Source organism: Pseudophryne corroboree, chromosome 3 (assembly GCF_028390025.1).
Source record: "Pseudophryne corroboree isolate aPseCor3 chromosome 3, aPseCor3.hap2, whole genome shotgun sequence".
In the NCBI taxonomy this organism is placed as follows: Eukaryota; Metazoa; Chordata; class Amphibia; order Anura; family Myobatrachidae; genus Pseudophryne; species Pseudophryne corroboree.
This window is the reverse complement of record NC_086446.1, coordinates 482530434-482549409: the sequence shown is the minus strand read 5'-3', so window position 1 is coordinate 482549409 and position 18976 is coordinate 482530434.

Sequence of the window (18976 nt, the reverse complement as noted above, 5' to 3'; positions counted from 1 at the left end):
ATTCCCACTTCCAGGACCACTGTATGTATGTGTGTATGTATGGGTCTGTTCTGCTCCTCTATTAAATGGTTGACGGTAGGCACTAGCTATGACCTCTATGGAGATAGCCACACCCATGACATAGGCCACACCCCTTATTTATACCACCCTCACTGCAGCGCTTGTCACACCTCCTGCCAAGGCACACAATAGGCCCTTTATACATTTCAGCTCCAGGCCCATGTAGACCTTAATCTGGCACTGAATAGAGTACGTTTGTAGTAATTACAGTGTAAGCTATTAGATATATTATGCTGCCCACGGGTCAGGGGTGATTCCCAAGTTCATCCCATAATATATAGCCTAACTATATAAACTAACAACTTGGGTGGAGGCACATAAGAGGTAAAACAGGGTTACACTGTATTCTCCTTATTAAACACAGTCAATACAGGTACAAAATGAAACACGGAATCCGATGTGGTATCTAGGCAACTATGACCACAACCTTACAGGTGTTTGTCCATATTAATGCAGATCAATACTGTAACCCCCCTTTCCCCCGAAAGGAATGGGTTTAACAAGATTGTGCCTCCACCCAAGCACTGAGTGTAATGAGTTAGTTGGATTGTACCTAGCTAGCTTGGGATAGCTAATATAACCTTTGAACTGTAGGAACACAATATAGTCACCCTCTTCCTACCTGATGTCTCTTGTTTTGTTCACTGGAGTCGGGTAACTTCTTCGGCATAGATTACACTTGGTTTGTTTTATAATAAGGCAGTCAATTTAATATACACCTATTACACTATATACTGTAACATCAGTTTATTAACTATTCCTATCTAAGGTTCAAATGTATAAATCAGTACCACTGGATATGATTAAGTAATACTCCTTGAACAATTATATTTCTCTTACGTCCTAGAGGATGCTGGGGATTCCGTAAGGACCATGGGGTATAGACGGTCTCCGCAGGAGACATGGGCACTATAAAGAACTTTAGATGGGTGTGCACTGGCTCCTCCCTCTATGCCCCTCCTCCAGACCTCTGTGCCCAGAGGAGACTGGGTGCACTACAGGGGAGCTCTCCTGAGTTTCTCTGAAAAATAATTTTGTTAGGTTTTTTATTTTCAGGGAGCAATGCTGGCAACAGGCTCCCTGCATCGTGGGACTGAGGGGAGAGAAGCAGACCTACTTAAATGATAGGCTCTGCTTCTTAGGCTACTGGACACCATTAGCTCCAGAGGGTCGGAACGCAGGTCTCACCCTCGCTGTTCGTCCTGGAGCCGCGCCGCCGTCCTCCTCACAGAGCCGGAAGATAGAAGCCGGGTGAGTATAAGAAGAAAGAAGACTTCAAAGGCGCCATTGCTCCCACACACAACACACACAGCGGGCACTGAAGGGCGCAGGGGGGGCGCCCTGGACAGCAATAATAAACCTCTAGGGACTGGCTAACATATATATATATAGGCTGCGGAGGCAGTATATTATATAATCCCCCGCCAGTATTGGAAATTTGAGCGGGACCGAAGCCCGCCGCTGAGGGGGCGGAGCTTGATCCTCCAGCACTAACCAGTACCATTTTCTCCACAGCACACTGCAGAGAAGCTGGCTCCCCGGACTCTCCCCTGCTGAACACGGTGACAGAGGGCAAAAAAAGAGGGGGGGGCACTTTTAATTGGCGCAGTGAGTGTGTATATATATATATAATTATATAAAAGCGCTGTTTTTATCTGGGAATTTTGTTTCCAGTGTCAGTTGGCGCTGGGTGTGTGCTGGCATACTCTCTCTCTCTCTGTCTCTCCAAAGGGCCTTATTGGGGAACTGTCTCCATATAGATATATCCCTGAGTGTGTGGGGGTGTCGGTACGCGTGTGTCGGCATGTCTGAAGCGGAAGGCTTATCTAAGGAGGAGGTGGAGCAGATGATTGTGGTGTCTCCGTCGGCAACGCCGACACCCGATTGGTTGGATATGCTGAATGTTTTAAATGCAAATGTGTCTTTATTACATCAGAGATTGGACAAAGCAGAATCCAGGGATAGAACAGGGAGTCAATCCATGGCTTTGACTGTGTCACAGGGCCCTTCAGGGTCTCAGAAACGTCTCCTGTCCCAAGTAGCAGACACTGATACCGACATGGATTCTGACTGCAGTGTCGACTACGATGATGCGAGGTTACACCCAAGGGTGGCCAAAAGTATGCATTATATGATTATAGCAATGAAGGATGTTTTACATATCACAGATGACCCCTCTGTCCCTGACAAAAGGGTACACATGTTTAAGGAAAAGAAACCTGAGGTAACCTTTCCCCCATCTCATGAGCTGAACGCGTTATTTGAAAAGGCTTGGGAAACTCCAGACAAGAAACTGCAGATTCCCAAAAGAATTCTTATGGCATATCCTTTCCCTGCGCAGGACAGGTTACGGTGGGAATCCTCACCCAGGGTGGACAAGGCGTTAACGCTCTTGTCCAAAAAGGTGGCACTACCGTCTCCAGACACGGCAGCCCTCAAGGATCCTGCTGATCGCAGACAGGAAACTAACTTAAAATCAATTTATACACATACGGGTGCCTTGCTCAGCCTCAGACCAGCAATAGCGTTGGCTTGGGTTTGTAGCGCTGTTGCGGCTTGGACGGATACTTTGTCAGCTGACATTGATACCCTGGATAGGGATACCATTTTATTGACCTAAGGTCATATTAAAGACGCAATCTTATATATGAGAGACGCTCGCCAGAGGTAAGGGTAGAGGGAAAAGACTGCCTGCTACGGCTAGTTCCCAGGAGCAGAAGTACTCCCCGGCTTCTACTAAATCCACCGCATGACGCTGGGGCTCCACTGAGGGAGTCTGCGCCGGTGGGGGCACGTCTTCGACTCTTCAGCCACGTCTGGGTTCAGTCAGATGTGGATCCGTGGGCAATGGAGATTGTATCCCAGGGTTACAAGCTGGAATTCGAAGACGTGCCTCCTCGCCGGTTTTTCAAATCGGCTTTACCAGCTTCTTCCCCAGAAAGGGAGATAGTTTTAGCTGCAATTGAAAAACTGCGTCAACAACAAGTGGTTGTCGAGGTTCCCCTAGTTCAGCAGGGGAAGGGGTACTATTCAACCCTATTTGTGGGGGATGGCTCGGTCAGACCCATTCTAAATTTGAAATCCCTAAACCTGTACTTGAAAAAGTTCAAATTCAAGATGAAATCGCTCCGGGCAGTTATCTCCAGCCTGGAAGGGGGGGGATTTTATTGTGTCACTGGACATAAAGGACGCATACCTTCATGTCCCCATATATCCCCCTCATCAGGCGTACCTGAGATTCGCTGTACAGGACTGTCATTTCCAGTTTCAGACGTTGCCGTTTGGGCTTTCCACGGCCCCGAGGATTTTCACCAAGGTAATGGCGGAAATAATGGTGCTCCTGCGCAGGCAGGGAGTCACAATTATCCCGTACTTGAACGATCTCCTGATAAAAGCGAGATCGAGAGATCAATTGCTGAAAAATGTGTCGCTTTCCCTGAGAGTGCTGCAGCAGCATGGCTGGATTCTAAATCTACCAAAGTCACAGTTGATTCCAACGACTCGGCTATCTTTCTTAGGCATGATTATGGACACGGAACAGAAGAGGGTTTTTCTCCCAATGGACAAAGCCCGGGAACTCCAGAACATGGTCAGAGACCTGCTAAAACCAAAAAGAGTGTCAGTCCATCAATGCACTCGAGTACTGGGAAAAATGGTGGTGAACTACGAGGCCATCCCCTTCGGCAGGTTCCATGCGAGGACGTTTCAGTGGGACCTTCTGGACAAGTGGTCGGGGTCCCATCTACAAATACATTAGAAAATAAGCCTGTCCCCCAGGGCCAGGGTGTCTCTCCTGTGGTGACTGCAGAGTGCTCACCTTCTCGAGGGTCGCAGGTTCGGCATTCAAGACTGGGTTCTGGTGACCACAGATGCGAGCCTCCGAGGATGGGGAGCAGTCACACAAGGAAGAAATTTTCAGGGACTATGGTCAAGCCAGGAGGCTTGTCTACACATCAACGTACTGGAATTGAGGGCCATATACAACGGCCTACGTCAAGCGGAGAATCTTCTTCGCGACCTCCCGGTTCTGATTCAATCAGACAACGTCACAGCCGTGGCTCATGTAAACCGCCAAGGCGGGACAAGGAGCAGAACGGCAATGGCAGAAGCCACCAGGATTCTTCGCTGGGCGGAAAATCACATAAGCGCGTTGGCAGTAGTCTTCATTCCGGGAGTGGACAACTGGGAAGCAGACTTCCTCAGCAGACACGATCTCCATCCAGGAGAGTGGGGACTTCATCAAGAAGTTTTTGCAGAGATAACAAGTCATTGGGGACTTCCTTAAATAGACATGATGGCGTCACGCCTCAACAAGAAGCTTCGGAGGTATTGTGCCAGGTCAAGGGACCCTCAGGCAGTAGCAGTAGACGCCCTGGTGACACCGTGGGTGTTTCAGTCAGTCTATGTGTTCCCTCCTCTTCCATTCATCTCAAAGATATTGAGAATCATAAGACGAAAAAGTGTGCGGACAATACTCATTGTTCCAGATTGGCCTCGAAGGGCCTGGTATTCAGATCTTCAGGAAATGCTCACAGAAGATCCGTGGCCTCTTTCTCTCAGAGAGGACCTGTTGCAACTGGGGCCCTGCGTGTTCCAAGACTTACCGCGGTTACGTTTGACGGCATGGCGGTCGAACACCGAATCCTAGCTGGGGAAGGTATTCCGGAAGAAGTCATCCCTACTCTGATAAAGGCTAGGAAGGAGGTGACGGCGAAACATTATCACCGTATCTGGAGGAAGTATGTATCTTGGTGTGAAGCCAAGAATGCTCCTACTGAGGAATTCCATCTGGGCCGTTTTCTCCACTTTCTACAGACAGGAGTGGATATGGGCCTAAAATTATGCTCCATTAAGGTACAGATTTTGGCCTTGTCAATTTTCTTTCAGAAGGAATTGGCTTCTCTCCCAGAAGTCCAGACTTTTGTAAAGGGAGTGCTGCACATACAGCCTCCTTTTGTGCCTCCAGTGGCACCATGGGACCTTAACGTGGTGTTACAGTTCCTAAAATCTCACTGGTTTGAACCTCTTCAAACGGTTGAATAAAAATTTCTCACTTGGAAGGTGGTCATGTGGTTGTCCTTGGCATCTGCAAGGCGGGTGTCCGAATTGGCGGCTTTGTCTCACAAAAGCCCCTATCTGATTTTCCATGTGGATAGAGCGGAATTAAGGACTCGTCCTCAATTTTTGCCTAAAGTGGTTTCATCATTTCATATGAACCAACCTATTGTGGTACCTGTGGCTACGGGTGACTTGGAGGATTCCAAGTCCCTTGATGTGGTCAGGGCCTTAAAAATGTATGTAGCCAGGACGGCTCGGGTTAGGAAAACAGAGGTACTGTTTGTCCTGTATGCAGCCAACAAGCAGACTATTGCCCGCTGGATCTGTTACACGATTCAGCAGGCTCATTCTACGGCTGGATTGCCGTTACCAAATTCGGTGAAGGCCCATTCCACTAGGAAGGTGGGCTCTTCTTGGGCGGCTGCCCGAGGCGTCTCGGCATTACAGCTTTGCCGAGCGGCGACTTGGTCGGGTTCAAACACTTTTGCTAAATTCTACAAGTTTGATGCCCTGGCTGATGAGGACCTCATGTTTGCCCAATCGGTGCTGCAGAGTCATCCGTACTCTCCCGCCCGGTCTGGAGCTTTGGTATAATCCCCATGGTCCTTACGGAGTCCCCAGCATCCTCTAGGACGTAAGAGAGTCCATAGAGGATGCTGGGCGCCCGTCCCAGTGCGGACGTATTTCTGCAAGGCTTGTATATAGTTATTGCTTACATAAGGGTTATGTTACAGTTGAGATCAGTCTTTGGCTGATGCTGTTTTTGTTCATACTGTTGACTGGTTGCGTATATTCCAGGTTATACGGTGTGGATGGTGTGGGCTGGTATGAATCTTGCCCTTAGATTAACAAAAATCCTTTCCTCGTACTGTCCGTCTCCTCTGGGCACAGTTCTCTAACTGAGGTCTGGAGGAGGGGCATAGAGGGAGGAGCCAGTGCACACCCATCTAAAGTTCTTTATAGTGCCCATGTCTCCTGCGGAGCCTGTCTATACCCCATGGTCCTTACGGAGTCCCCAGCATCCTCTACGGACTAGGAGAAAAAGATTTACCGGTAGGTTTAAAATCTTATTATATATGTATTTACTAATTACAATACCCTTGCATGCACAACAAAAAAAATATTAATACCTTCCACCTATAGTCAGAAGGACTATAGACCCGGATTTGGGTGGATAAAAAAATATGGTACCGTTGGGGCCCTTTCTAGAACTGTTCAGAGAGCAATGTAACTTGACTTGAGTCATTCAAACAAAACTGCAAAAGTTAGTCAAGCTTGCACAAGAGATGGTGACGTATATGATATATGACAGTTCCTCATAGTGATGTATTTATATCCATTATAAACAGATGACAGTGCTACCTGCTGCCGGGTTGGCGATCTACCCACCGATGTCTCTTGGGTATTAGATTGAGTTAGGTTAGTAATCTACTGGTACACAGTCGGGGACGTTGCTCTCCTGACAGTTGCTTCTTTCTCACAGTTTACTCTGTAGCTGAGTCCGACTCATGGTATCACTGGCTCGTTGGATTAGTAATAGTCACTCACAAGACCGGACTCACTGTCGTCCCAATGTTATCAAGGGTGGCGGTTCATAAGTCACAATAAAAAGGCAGAAGTCCCTTAAATGCTGTATATTCTGGCGTACCACTATCCGATCACTGAGGATAATAATCTCATACCTAGCTTAAGCAGATGACATAAATTGTAAGTCTTTCCCTACTCAGTTCACTGGTATGTTAGTGGTTTTAGCATATAATGTAAGGAATAAACTGTGACTTAATCTCAGTACCAGGGGGAGGTGCACTTGACTCCTATAACTCCCCCAATACCGGTAAGGGTTTCCCTGCTGGTGCGTGCCAGTGGCCTTTCACTCCCCCGACTCACTGCTATTGGGCTGTGATTATGCAGTTTATTATGCAGAACATGTAGCTTATTCCAGCTAAAGAAGTAATAGCCGCCTTTCTGTCGGTGTTAAACTCTGTCCTTTCACCTCACAGTCTAAATGCCACGGGTAGCTTAACTGAACCAGGCGCAGCTATCCTCCTCATGTAATCAATTATTTAGTATGCTACCAATTCCTCCTCTTTGTAGATACTGATAGCCTCCAGTAAGTTTATGCAGCGCTAACCAGGAGCTGCCTCTCGCTTCCTGTGGTTCAATATCAGGCTACAGCTGACGACTAGTACCACCCATGCACCCGCCTATCACCATTCATAAACACTCACAGGGCCGCAGTTGCTGGGTACTCATTGATGCTCATGACACCGCCTCTCCTCTCTGTCAACTCTGCCTCCAGATGCGCTCAGCTTCCTGCACAGCCAGATCAGTACAGCCACGGTCACGACTCCCGATACTATTCACCACCGTTATCAATCCTCCCACCGGTAAATATGGCTCCAAACCATAAAGGGAGCTGTATACTGCTGGGACCACCGATCTTAATGCTGCTGCTCCTCTCCCTCTCAGTCTGCCGCACGCCCGTCTAACTGTCTACTTGCCTAATTGCCTGCGTCTCCAGCTGTATGTTGTGCATGTGCTGCTTCTGGAGCTTTCTCTCACACTGCCCATAAATTAATGCATATATATTAACACCTTTCATCAGAGCAATATACACATATATCTATATTGCACATTATATATTTAGTTTACTGTTAAACATTTATATTATAATAAATGGACAGTTCAGTTTTGTTTTTACAATACATTTCTTAAGTAATGTATAAGGAAGTATATAGCCCAAGTATATAGCCCACAGAGTGACTACAATACACATACAGGTTTATATACAGGATTCAATGTGGTCTCTAGGCAACTCTGGCCACAACCTTAACTATGGAGGTCATTCCGAGTTGATCGCTCGCAAGCGGATTTTAGCAGATTTGCTCATGCTAAGCCGCCGCCTACTGGGAGTGAATCTTAGCATCTTAAAATTGCGAACGATGTATTCGCAATATTGCGATTACACACCTCGTAGCAGTTTCTGAGTAGCTCCAGACTTACTCGGCATCTGCGATCATTTCACTGCTTGTCGTTCCTGGTTTGACGTCACAAACACACCCAGCGTTCGCCCAGACACTCCCCCGTTTCTCCGGCCACTCCTGCGTTTTTTCCGGAAACGGTAGCGTTTTTTCCCACACGCCCATAAAACGTCCTGTTTCCGCCCAGTAACACCCATTTCCTGTCAATCACATTACGATCGCCAGAACGATGAAAATGCAGTGAGTAAAATTCCTAAGTGCATAGCAAATTTACTTGGCGCAGTCGCAGTGCGGACATTGCGCATGCGCATTAAGCGGAAAATCGCTGCGATGCGAAGATTTTTACCGAGCGAACAACTCGGAATGACCTCCCATATTTGTAAATCTACACGGCACTCTGCATACCGTGAACACTGATCCAATGCCCATATGAAAAATAAATATATATATATATATATATCCACAATAAGGATGCGCTCACCATCACTTTTATTACTCACAACACCTGCATCATAACATGGTCATGTTATGATGCAGGTGTTGTGAGTAATAAAAGTTTCTATGGAACTGTTTGCATAAGAAAAAGTCCCTGGTGAGCGCATCTTTATTGTGGATTTACATTTGTTACTACTCATTGGAAAGGAGGAGTACCTGGTCTGCACCCCACGCAGATGCTTTAATTAAAGAGTGTGTGCCAACAAAATTATGGATTTTTTATATATATATATATATATATATATACATATATTTCTGTATCATTTTTTTTTTCTTTTGAATATATAAATCTAGTCCTATATACAATTATATACACATCTATAAATAATTTCTAAAATATATATTATTTTTAAAAACTAGACCAAATTGTTGGCACAGTCTTTGCAGAATATGCTCATTAGCATCCAACAGGGTCATTTTAAAGACAGATTACAGGGTCTGTTTTAATTGTAGTAAGTGGGTTCACACAGCTGAAAGGTTTTAATGTATGATTCTAAGTACATGTTGTGGGGAATGTTCTAAACCGGCATTGATGATAAGTGTAATATTCCTTTCCCCATCCGCCTTTGCCCATGGTGTCGCCGCAATATAATGTCCCTGTAGGTTACATGTATTATTGCGTCATGTAACCTTCCACTGATATACCTTCTGCTTTGTCTCTATTCTGAGGCCAAGCAGGAAACCACTCTGACAACTCGTTTGCCAAAGTCATGGAGATGTAATCTTCCCCATCTGGCAATTCCTGCAGAGCATACGGCCCATATACTCAGTGCTGATGTGCGGATGCCTTGCCAGTTACACTGTGCATCTGCCTTAACTTGGCAATCATGTTTGAACTCCTGCGTGGCCTGGAGGCTGTATGCAATCAATAGACAGGGAAAGTCTGTCCATGCAGTGCTGATAGGGGTTTCCCACCATCTGATGTTGCTATTGTTTGCTGCAGCTGTCTAAATGCTCACTGACGCTGACTGGTCTTAATTTGCCCATGATAATGGTGTGATATCCTATATATAGCAGTGTCCAAATGGACAGGGGTATATAGTGCCAACTGATTTTGAGCCAGTGTTCCACATAGTTGGAGAATTAGTATCAGTGCACATATCAAGTGCCGTTACACCTACCCCCCTTACGATGAATGGGGTAAAAGTTCTATTGCTCCACGGTTTGTTTTAAACAATTCCAGATTCATCTCTATACAGCTGTGAAACTGCTTACATCTTCGCAGTGGACTGTAAACTCCTTCCTCTGGCCTTTCCAGCAAAGCACACTGTGCATCAGCATAGTGCTGATGTGACGTGTGTCCCATCCCAGCTGGTTGCTCAGCGTATGCATGAGATCTTGCAACACAGGGGGTCATTCCGACCTGATCGCACGCTGACGTTTTTCGCAGCGCAGCAATCAGGTCACTACTGCGCATGCTTATGCACCACAATGCGCAGGCGTGTCGTATGGGTACAAAGCGGATCCTTGCTGTGCGATGGATTTAATGAAGAATCCATTTGCACAGGCGATCACAAGGAGATTGACAGTAAGAAGGCGTTTGTGGGTGCCAACTGACCGTTTTCTGGGAGTGTTTGGAAAAACGCAGGTGTGTCCAAGCATTTGCAGAGCGGGTGTCTTGACGTCAATTCCGGGACCGGATAGGCTGAAGTGATCGCAGCGGTTCTGAGCTACTCAGAGACTGCACAAACTATTTTTGTACTGCTCGGCTGCACATGCGATCACACCCTTGCACAGTAAATATACACTCCCCAGTGGGCGGCGACTATGCGTTCGCACAGCTGCAAAAAGTAGCTAGCGAGCGATCAACTCAGAATGACCCCCATTGTTTGGTGCAGAGTCTGGATGTCACAATAGCCAGGAGCAGTTTGGTCTATGCTGAGGTGGAAAGGCCATGTCTCCTGCACCTGTTACTATCAATAGCCAAAGCTTTCGGAATGGTTAGCACAGTTGACCGGTCATACCTTGTGGGCCTGCTGTCTTTTAGATAGCTTGCGCCAATATGGAGAAGGGCGAATACTGCCCGTCTCTATGGTATTAATTGATTTTTGCTGTATTTATTGTGCAGCTTAAACTCTTCCCGCTTTACCTCATTAACGGGGTGAAGTAGGAAGGGACATTGACCACATGTATGAACATTTTCTCTGTTGAAGCAGGGGAGTGAAAACTATCCCCTCCAGCATAGTCTTCCAGAGGACACAGCCTAGTGATGATGCTCTGTGTCTTCCTAGACTGTGCATGTGCGGGTTTTCGCTACTCACGCAAGATTCAATCTGGGGCCCAGAGTACAGCACACTTCACAGCCAGGGACGGCACAGTCTATGCTTTGCAGATAGAGCAGCACCACCCACAGCTGTCATTACCGAAAGCTGCAGGTGTCTTTACTGTCCACACTTCTGACCATGCATACAATGCCTGTATATAACGGACTGCTAGTTTTTAGTTAGCAGTATTGAAAATTACTTGAGTGCATAGCCCCCTTGTCCATGTACACCCATACATGGGTGGAAGCGGAAAAGCACACATTACTTGGCTGTTATCACGGGGCGAGTGAAAAATCTCCTTTCCGGCTCTGCCTGTCAGCTTCACTGCGCCCTAGCTTAGTACTGATCTGCTGTGGGAAGGTTTTTAAGCTGTACGGTTTGTTCAGTTATAACACCTCCCGCTCCATTGGCATAACAGAAGCGAAGCAGGAAATCTTACCAACAAGATGTATGAACATCCTATAATTTGGAACATTGGACTGACCTAGTATATTTGCGGCAGTACTTGTGTTGAAACCATTTGAGGTAGCCCAATGTAGCGTATGGGCTATTTAGCGCATTCATAGCTGGGCAGCGGGTTCGCTGTAACCCTCCCTGGGAGTGGCCTCTGTTTCTGCGCATTTGCAGAACCCACCTGGCAACCCTCCCAGCACATTGCAGGAATGGGCTTCTTTTGGAGACACTCCCCCTGCCTGTGCTGCATCATACATGCAACCGATTGGATAGCATATCGCAATTGTGACCCTGGCTTGAGTATCCTGGCCACATAGCATGCAACCTACAATAACTGTCCCCAATATTCCTTTCCCAGGCATTCCCCGCCTGAGACCACAACATTGTTACCTATTCGCTGATGCATGATGTCTACCTGTCCCTTCTGCTCCACAGTGCATCAGTATAATCCTGCCATGCAGGCCATATATACATAAATACCTATATATATATATATATATATATATATATTTATTTATTAGAGATTATAAATATGTATCTTTTAAAATGCTCCAAGACTTCCTCAGATATTCCTTGATTGGTGAAGGAGTAAAGTGATCAGTAAGCTTAGATAGATAAATAAATAAGTATATTTTTGTGCCTATTAATTTACATAATGTGTGGGTTTAATTAACCAAATTTGTAACCATTTTAAGTTTGGTGAATCAGGAAGCCATGTTATCCTGTTTGTTCCCCTATCTGTAGGATCCCCGTCAGTCCCCCTGCAGCACCTTAGTTTATTGCATACGCGCTGTTTGGACCCTTTGGGTGGCTCCAGTGCACGTCTGTGATGCATCTCATACTGTACCTCCTCACCTATCACATGTAGCCTGGTGGTATTTCCGCTCACATACAGGAGGTGGTAAAGGATCACTGTTGGGTACAGTGAGCTTCCTCACCCTTTTATTTCATTAAATCTGTATTTGCCAATTTCTGGTTATGAAATTCGGGATATTTTTACATCACAATATCTTCAGGTGCAGTCTTTGAATTATAGCAGATCAGATAATGGCTGGGGTCCGATAGCACCCCTGGCATTGGTCTCACATCACCAAGACTATAAAATAGCTGCAGCGGCTATGATAATTTTGCAGATTGTATCTGGGTAAAAAATTCTAGACAATTATGCAACTGAATAATAAGCACATGATTTTCGATGTATTCCATATTATGATGTTAAACATATTCTCTGCCATGCTAGTGCCTAGGTTGGCAGGGTCTTTTCTCTCAACGGCCATGCTTAAATGATTACCTTTGTCAACTCATTGTTTTTAATGAATTGATATTATAATATGGCCAGGTTTCATTTGGTTCACATATAACAAAAAAAATAAATAACATTTTGAAGACATATTTATGTTAAATATTTCAAGGTTGCTAATTTAGGTCACGTTTTAACTTCCTTGATTTGTCTTTTTTTACAGATTATATTAATTTTATTCTCCATGCTCATTGTCATAGGCATTTTGTTTCAACTTGAATTTGTATGGCTAAATCTGGCTTTTCGTTTGCCTCCTTCCAAGCCAAAAAGCTCAATGCATAATGCATTGATTAAGAGAAATCACAAAATTCGTTTTAGAAGGGCTCGTATATTTGCACTATGTCAAACACTATACGGTTTGCGGTAACATAAAGTGATTAAGCGATATAGATTGTCGTCAGTAGCAATATTTGAGCTATATAATTTAGTGAAGGACAGGTTGGAGCCATCTACGAGAAGATATAAGGCAGTTCCCAATATGTCCAAGTTTTTGGCCACACTCAATTTTTTGGCCAAAGATTCTTTTCAGCATACAGTAGGTGTGGTTGGAAGCATTTTCCATGCCTCTCTTTCCAGGTTTCTCGAACAACTCCGAAAAATGTATCTCCTGGCCAAAGACTCAGACTGAGTGGATTGCAGTCATACAAGATTTCTATAGAATTTCCGATTTCCCCAATGTATTAGAGGCAAACGATCGCACGCATGTACTCTACCGTCCCACACAGGATATGGAAGAGATATCTCGTAATAGGAAATATTTCTACTCTATGAATTTGCAGGTTATATCAGACACAACGGGTAATGGGGGTCATTCCGACCCATTCGCTGCGCCAGCGCCGTAGTGCGCCTGAGGGACGGCCGAAGGCCGTAGCAGCACAGCTATCGCCTGTGATTGTCAATCAGGCAGAGGCGATCGATGGGCGTGAGGGGGCGAAACGGTGGCGTTTGGCCGCCGTTTTGTAGGCGCGGTCTGGCCAATGCAGGTGTGGCCGGACCGAACGGGGGGCGGGCCGCAGCGGCTGCGTGACGTCACACGCTAAAGCTGCGCTGGTCGGGAGCTACTCCTGAAGTGCAAAGGCATCGCCGCTGTGCGATGCCTTTGCACTTCTGTGAGGTGGGGGGGGCCGGACTGACATGCGGGGTGGGATAGCCCTGTGCTGGGCGTCCCCCCGCATGTCAGGAAAGATGATCGTAGCTGTGCTAAATTTAGCACAGCTACGATCAACTCGGAATGATCCCCACTATCATGAACGTTTGTGCTGCATAGATCAGTTCCACCCTTGATTCATTTATATTAAGAAATTCATCTGTCTTTAGAGATTTTGAAAAACATAAAATTTCAGGAGGGTGGTTGCTAGGTATGTTGTGTTGAGTATTACTTTCATTTTCATTTGATTGCATATCCTGGTTGTTTAAGTTTATTGTCTTCGTGTCTAACCTATATTCCTTCTTGGTCACTAGAGCATTTTTTAATCAGTTTAGCTAGTGTGTGACTCACAGAAATCTCATAACCATGTTGACAGGTAAAATTGGTAACCTCCTATTGGGTGGCAGTGGGTTCACCTTCTGCATGTTCTTACACTGGCTAATTTGTTTTAAAATCATAGTTTTTAAAATTTCAACAAACATTACTGCAAAGTCCAATTTTGCTCCACACTGTCCAAATAATTTTGTGTATTCATTTCAAAAGGCTGATCATATATACTGTTAAAAACAATGGTGATCAAAATTAATTTGGCACTCCTAGCCTGAAAACAGTTTAACAGGTAGCTTGTACAACCAGTGTTTATTTTTATAATTTAAAAAATAAACTAATATGATTCCACATGTGCTAGATAATAAGGGAGGTAAGACGGGGGTGTCATAATGAGAAGTTTAGATTTTATTGCCTGCGCCCGAATACTTCACTGAGATCTTGCAATGATCCGTGGCAGTGGGCTCCACCAGCTCCTATCATCTGCACAATCTACCATTGATGCAGAGTATGTGGCAGTAAACACTCCAGGTGTCTGATGCGTATGGGTTGAAATGGCGGAAGAGGGGGGCAGTCACATCATGCAAATATTTTCATGCATATAACTTGAATTTTGCAGGACATCCTGGAAAATTAATTAGACTTACATCAGGACATGCTCCACCCGCCGCTGCCAATCTTTGTCAGGCCGCACCTCCGGGCGAGGCTTTCCCGGTTTGCTGTTGTCAAAAGGCTGGCGCTGAGGAGAATAATCCGCCCCCTTCTCTGCCCCATCCCACCTCTGATGCTACGTTGCTCAGTGCTGTAAATGCATGGGACAATGGTCCAATCTCTGCCCACTGTATGTTAAATATGTGAAGTTTGTGGGGATAGGGTGACTCTATTCCAAAGGGCCCTAGGTCTCCTTGCTTAGCTTCTCGCTCTCCTTAGGGCTCCTCCTTTGAGGTAAAAAGGTAAAGATTTTTGCACAACACTTAAGGTCACTGGGAGAGCTGTCAGTACCCTTTACACAGCAGATCAGCAGTTGCTGACTACCAAGCTTTCCTTTAACGCATTTAAGAGTCAAAATATCTCTCTCCTTTCCTCCTATTGCTCTCTGACAGGTTCAGCAATGTTTAGTTCGAGTGACAGGTTAACTTCTGATAATTGAGACACTATCCTCTCCTGACTGGAAATAGATTGGTTAAGTACTTATAGCTGAAATATATATAAGGCAAATACCACTGACTCTTCACAAAATCTCTAGAACCATACAGCCGGCCTTTCCTGCCAGTGGCAGCTGCAGAGCAGCCCATTATTCAAATAGGGGAGCCACATCCAGCAATGTTTGACAGTGTTTAGGGATGGTGTCACGCCTCAGGGTTGGGTTTGGTTTGGACAGGCGTTTGTGGATGAAGCGGACAAACAGGGAGTATAAATAAATTGAGGAGGCTTTAAGCAGGTAGGGTGCATGTACTTGAAAGAATCGTTGGTGTTCTAGCAGTGGCAAGCCCAGAGGTAGATATAATAATAAAGTAAGTTTTTATTAAAGAACAACATCCATGGAATGGAACTGGATTGGACTGAAAAGGACAAAGTTCAAATAATAATAATAATAATAATATCTGGAATGGAACTGAAACGGGCTGGAGTGCTGACCGGGCTTGAACCGGAATCTTAACACTGATAGTATTGTAGAAAGACACAGTTCAAACAACATTAACATCCGTAATGGAACCGGAGTGGACTAAAATGCTCATCGGGTTTGATCCGGAATATTAACACTGATAGCATTGAAGTTAGACACAGTTTATTTATTATTTATTTATTTATTAACAGTTTCTTATATAGCGCAGCAAATTCCGTTGCGCTTTACAATTTGAAATAACAATAACAAACTGGGTGATAACAGTCAGAGGTAGGAAGGCCCTGCTCGCAAGCTTACAATCTATAGGGAAATAGCACCTTTCCTTGTGTACATATGCCTATCTATTGCATAGAATGAGAAGACATGTGAGAATATGTGTGGACTGTACAGAGTGGATGCAATTTGATAGGAAGGTTTAGGAAAGTTATCTGGGCGGTTCTGGAATTTGATACGCTTGCCTAAAGAGGTGAGTTTTCAGGGAACGCTTGAAGGTTTGGAGACTAGAGGAGAGTCTTATTGTGCGTGGTAGGGCATTCCACAGAGTGGGTGCAGCCCGATGAAAGTCCTGCAGTCGTGAGTGGGAGCGAGTAATGAGTGTGGATGAGAGACGCAGGTCTTGTGAAGAGCGAAGAGGTCGGGTTGGGAGATATATTGTGATAAGCGAAGTGATGTACATTGGTGTAGTTTGGTTAATGGCCTTGTGTGTGAGTAAAAGTATTTTATATTGAATGCGGTAGAGTACAGGTAACCAATGGAGGGACTGACAGAGTGGATCTGCAGACGACGAACGTCTAGCGAGAAAGATGAGCCTCGCCGCTGCATTCAGAATGGATTGTAGTGGTGAGAGTCTCGTTTTGGGAAGACCAGTTAGGAGACTATTGCAATAATCAATGCGGGAGATAATGAGAGCGTGGATTAGAGTTTTAGCAGTGTCTTGTGTAAGGTATGGTCGTATTTTGGATACGTTTTTTAGATGCACGTAACATGATCTTGAGACAGATTGAATGTGGGGAACAAAGGACAGATCAGAGTCAAGGATGACACCTAGGCAGCGAGCTTGTGGGGTAGGGTAGATAGTCGAGTTTTCAACAGTGATAGAGATATCAGGTTGGTACCTACTATTGGCCAGTGGAAATATAATTAACTCTGTCTTTGAAATATTCAGTTTGAGGTGGCGAGATGTCATCCAGGATGAAATGGCAGAAAGGCATTCAGTGACACGGTCCAGTACAGATAGGGACAAGTCAGGGGAGGATAGGTAGATTTGAGTATCATCTGCGTACAGATGATACTGAAAACCAAAAGAGCTGATTAGTTTACCAAGAGATGAGGTATAGATAGAGAAAAGCAGAGGACCCAAGACTGAGCCTTGCGGTACTCCAACTGAAAGAGGTAGCGAAGAGGAGGTAGATTCAGAGAAGCGAACACTGAAGGAGCGATTAGATAGGTACGATAGGAACCAAGAAAGGGCTGTGTCTTTAAGACCTAGGGATTGTAGTGTCTGTATGAGAAGAGAGTGGTCTACAGTGTCAAATGCAGCAGATAGATCTAGAAGAATAAGTAGTGAGTAGTGGCCTTTAGACTTCGTAGTGACCAAATCATTAACCACTTTAGTCAGTGCTGTCTCTGTGGAATGTTGGGAACGGAAGCCTGACTGAAGTGGGTCCAACAAAGTGTATGAGTTAAGAAAGTGTGTGAGTCGAGAGTAGGCAAGTCTCTCAAGTAGCTTAGAGAGACAAGGGAGCTGAGAGATAGGGCGGTAGTTTGAGAGAGCATTAGGGTCAGAATTTTGTTTTTTTAAACTGGGAGTAATCACTGCATGCTTGAAGAGTGAAGGAAAAATACCAGTAGAGAGAGAGAGATTACAGATGTTAGTTAAGGTAGGGATGAGCACCAGAGACAGAGCTTTACTTATTTGTGAGGGTAAAGGATCAAGAGGAGAGGTAGTAGAGAAGCAGGATGAGAACAGTTCAAATCTAATAGCATCTGTAATGGAACCGGATCGTACTGGAGTGCTCACCGGGCTGGATCCGGAATATTAACACTGATAGCTTTGAAGAAAGACAAAATTCATATAACAATTGTAGCCGTAATGAATTTGGGACGTACTGGATCATAAAAAGGTCACTGGAATGAAGGCGCTCAGCACAGAGCTTGTACTTCCTGGATAGAGACTGTTGTACTGACGAATTGGTAATCACAGGAAGTTACCTTTATACCTTGCAGTGTGGATTCATTGGCTGTTGCAGTCAGCTGACGAAAGGAGCTCCAGGATTGGACAGTGGAGGATCAGCTGATGGAATCCAAGATGGCAGCGCCCATGTCCGGACTTGGCGGGAAATTCTGACTCGGCCCAAACATCAAGAAGTGAGCACAATGTGAAATAAACACTTAATGGAAAACAGTGCTGTTAAGTACTATGCACAGAAGCAGCAGCCGCTGCAGGAGACTTCATACTGGATCAGCACTGGCGGACCTCTGGGAGCGATGTGTGGATACAGCACGCATGGACCTCTGCGCGAGCTAGGATAGACATTGCATAGGTAAGAAAGTACTTTTAAAAGTCCGGAGTGTGACAGGTGGCAGTTGATGTGGTTCTCCTATTTGAATCATGGACTGCTCTGCAACTGCCACCACAAGGAAGTCCAGGAACAAAGCATTGCGTCCTCCCCCCTCTGCGACTTGGTATCGCCAGCACCATGCATTCTTTATAGCCCCGGTATGGATTACCTGTCTTAATGCTCCTTTGTGAAGGAGAAATTATATCAGCCCTTTTAACCCCTTTGTGGGTGGAAGTTTGAAAAAAACATTCTCAGTGGGTGCCCATGTCACAAAAGCAAGCTACTGTCCAAATTTCAAGTTCCTAGTCCTTATAGTTCAGGAGATTATTTGATGAGTTAGTGGAATTTGCCATTTATATATATATATCGATAACAGAATCTGATACTTTTTTTGTAACTAGAATTGGTATCCCCTCCTCTTTAGTACTTAATCAGCCCTACAGATTAATGGATTTTGTCCATTTATACTAAGGAAATATTTTGTTCTGTAAAAAAGTACTTATAATAATCGTGTTACATTTTTGCAGGAGATGCTGGTTACCCTGCATGGACCTGGTTAATGACTCGGATTTCAAAATCTAGTTGGAGACAAGATTTTCAGTATAACAAAAAGCCCACATTGCCACCAGAGCGATATTTAAACAAAGAATGCGCAAAAGCAGATTCCGTTGCCTGGATAAATCTGGTGGTACCCTACTATACA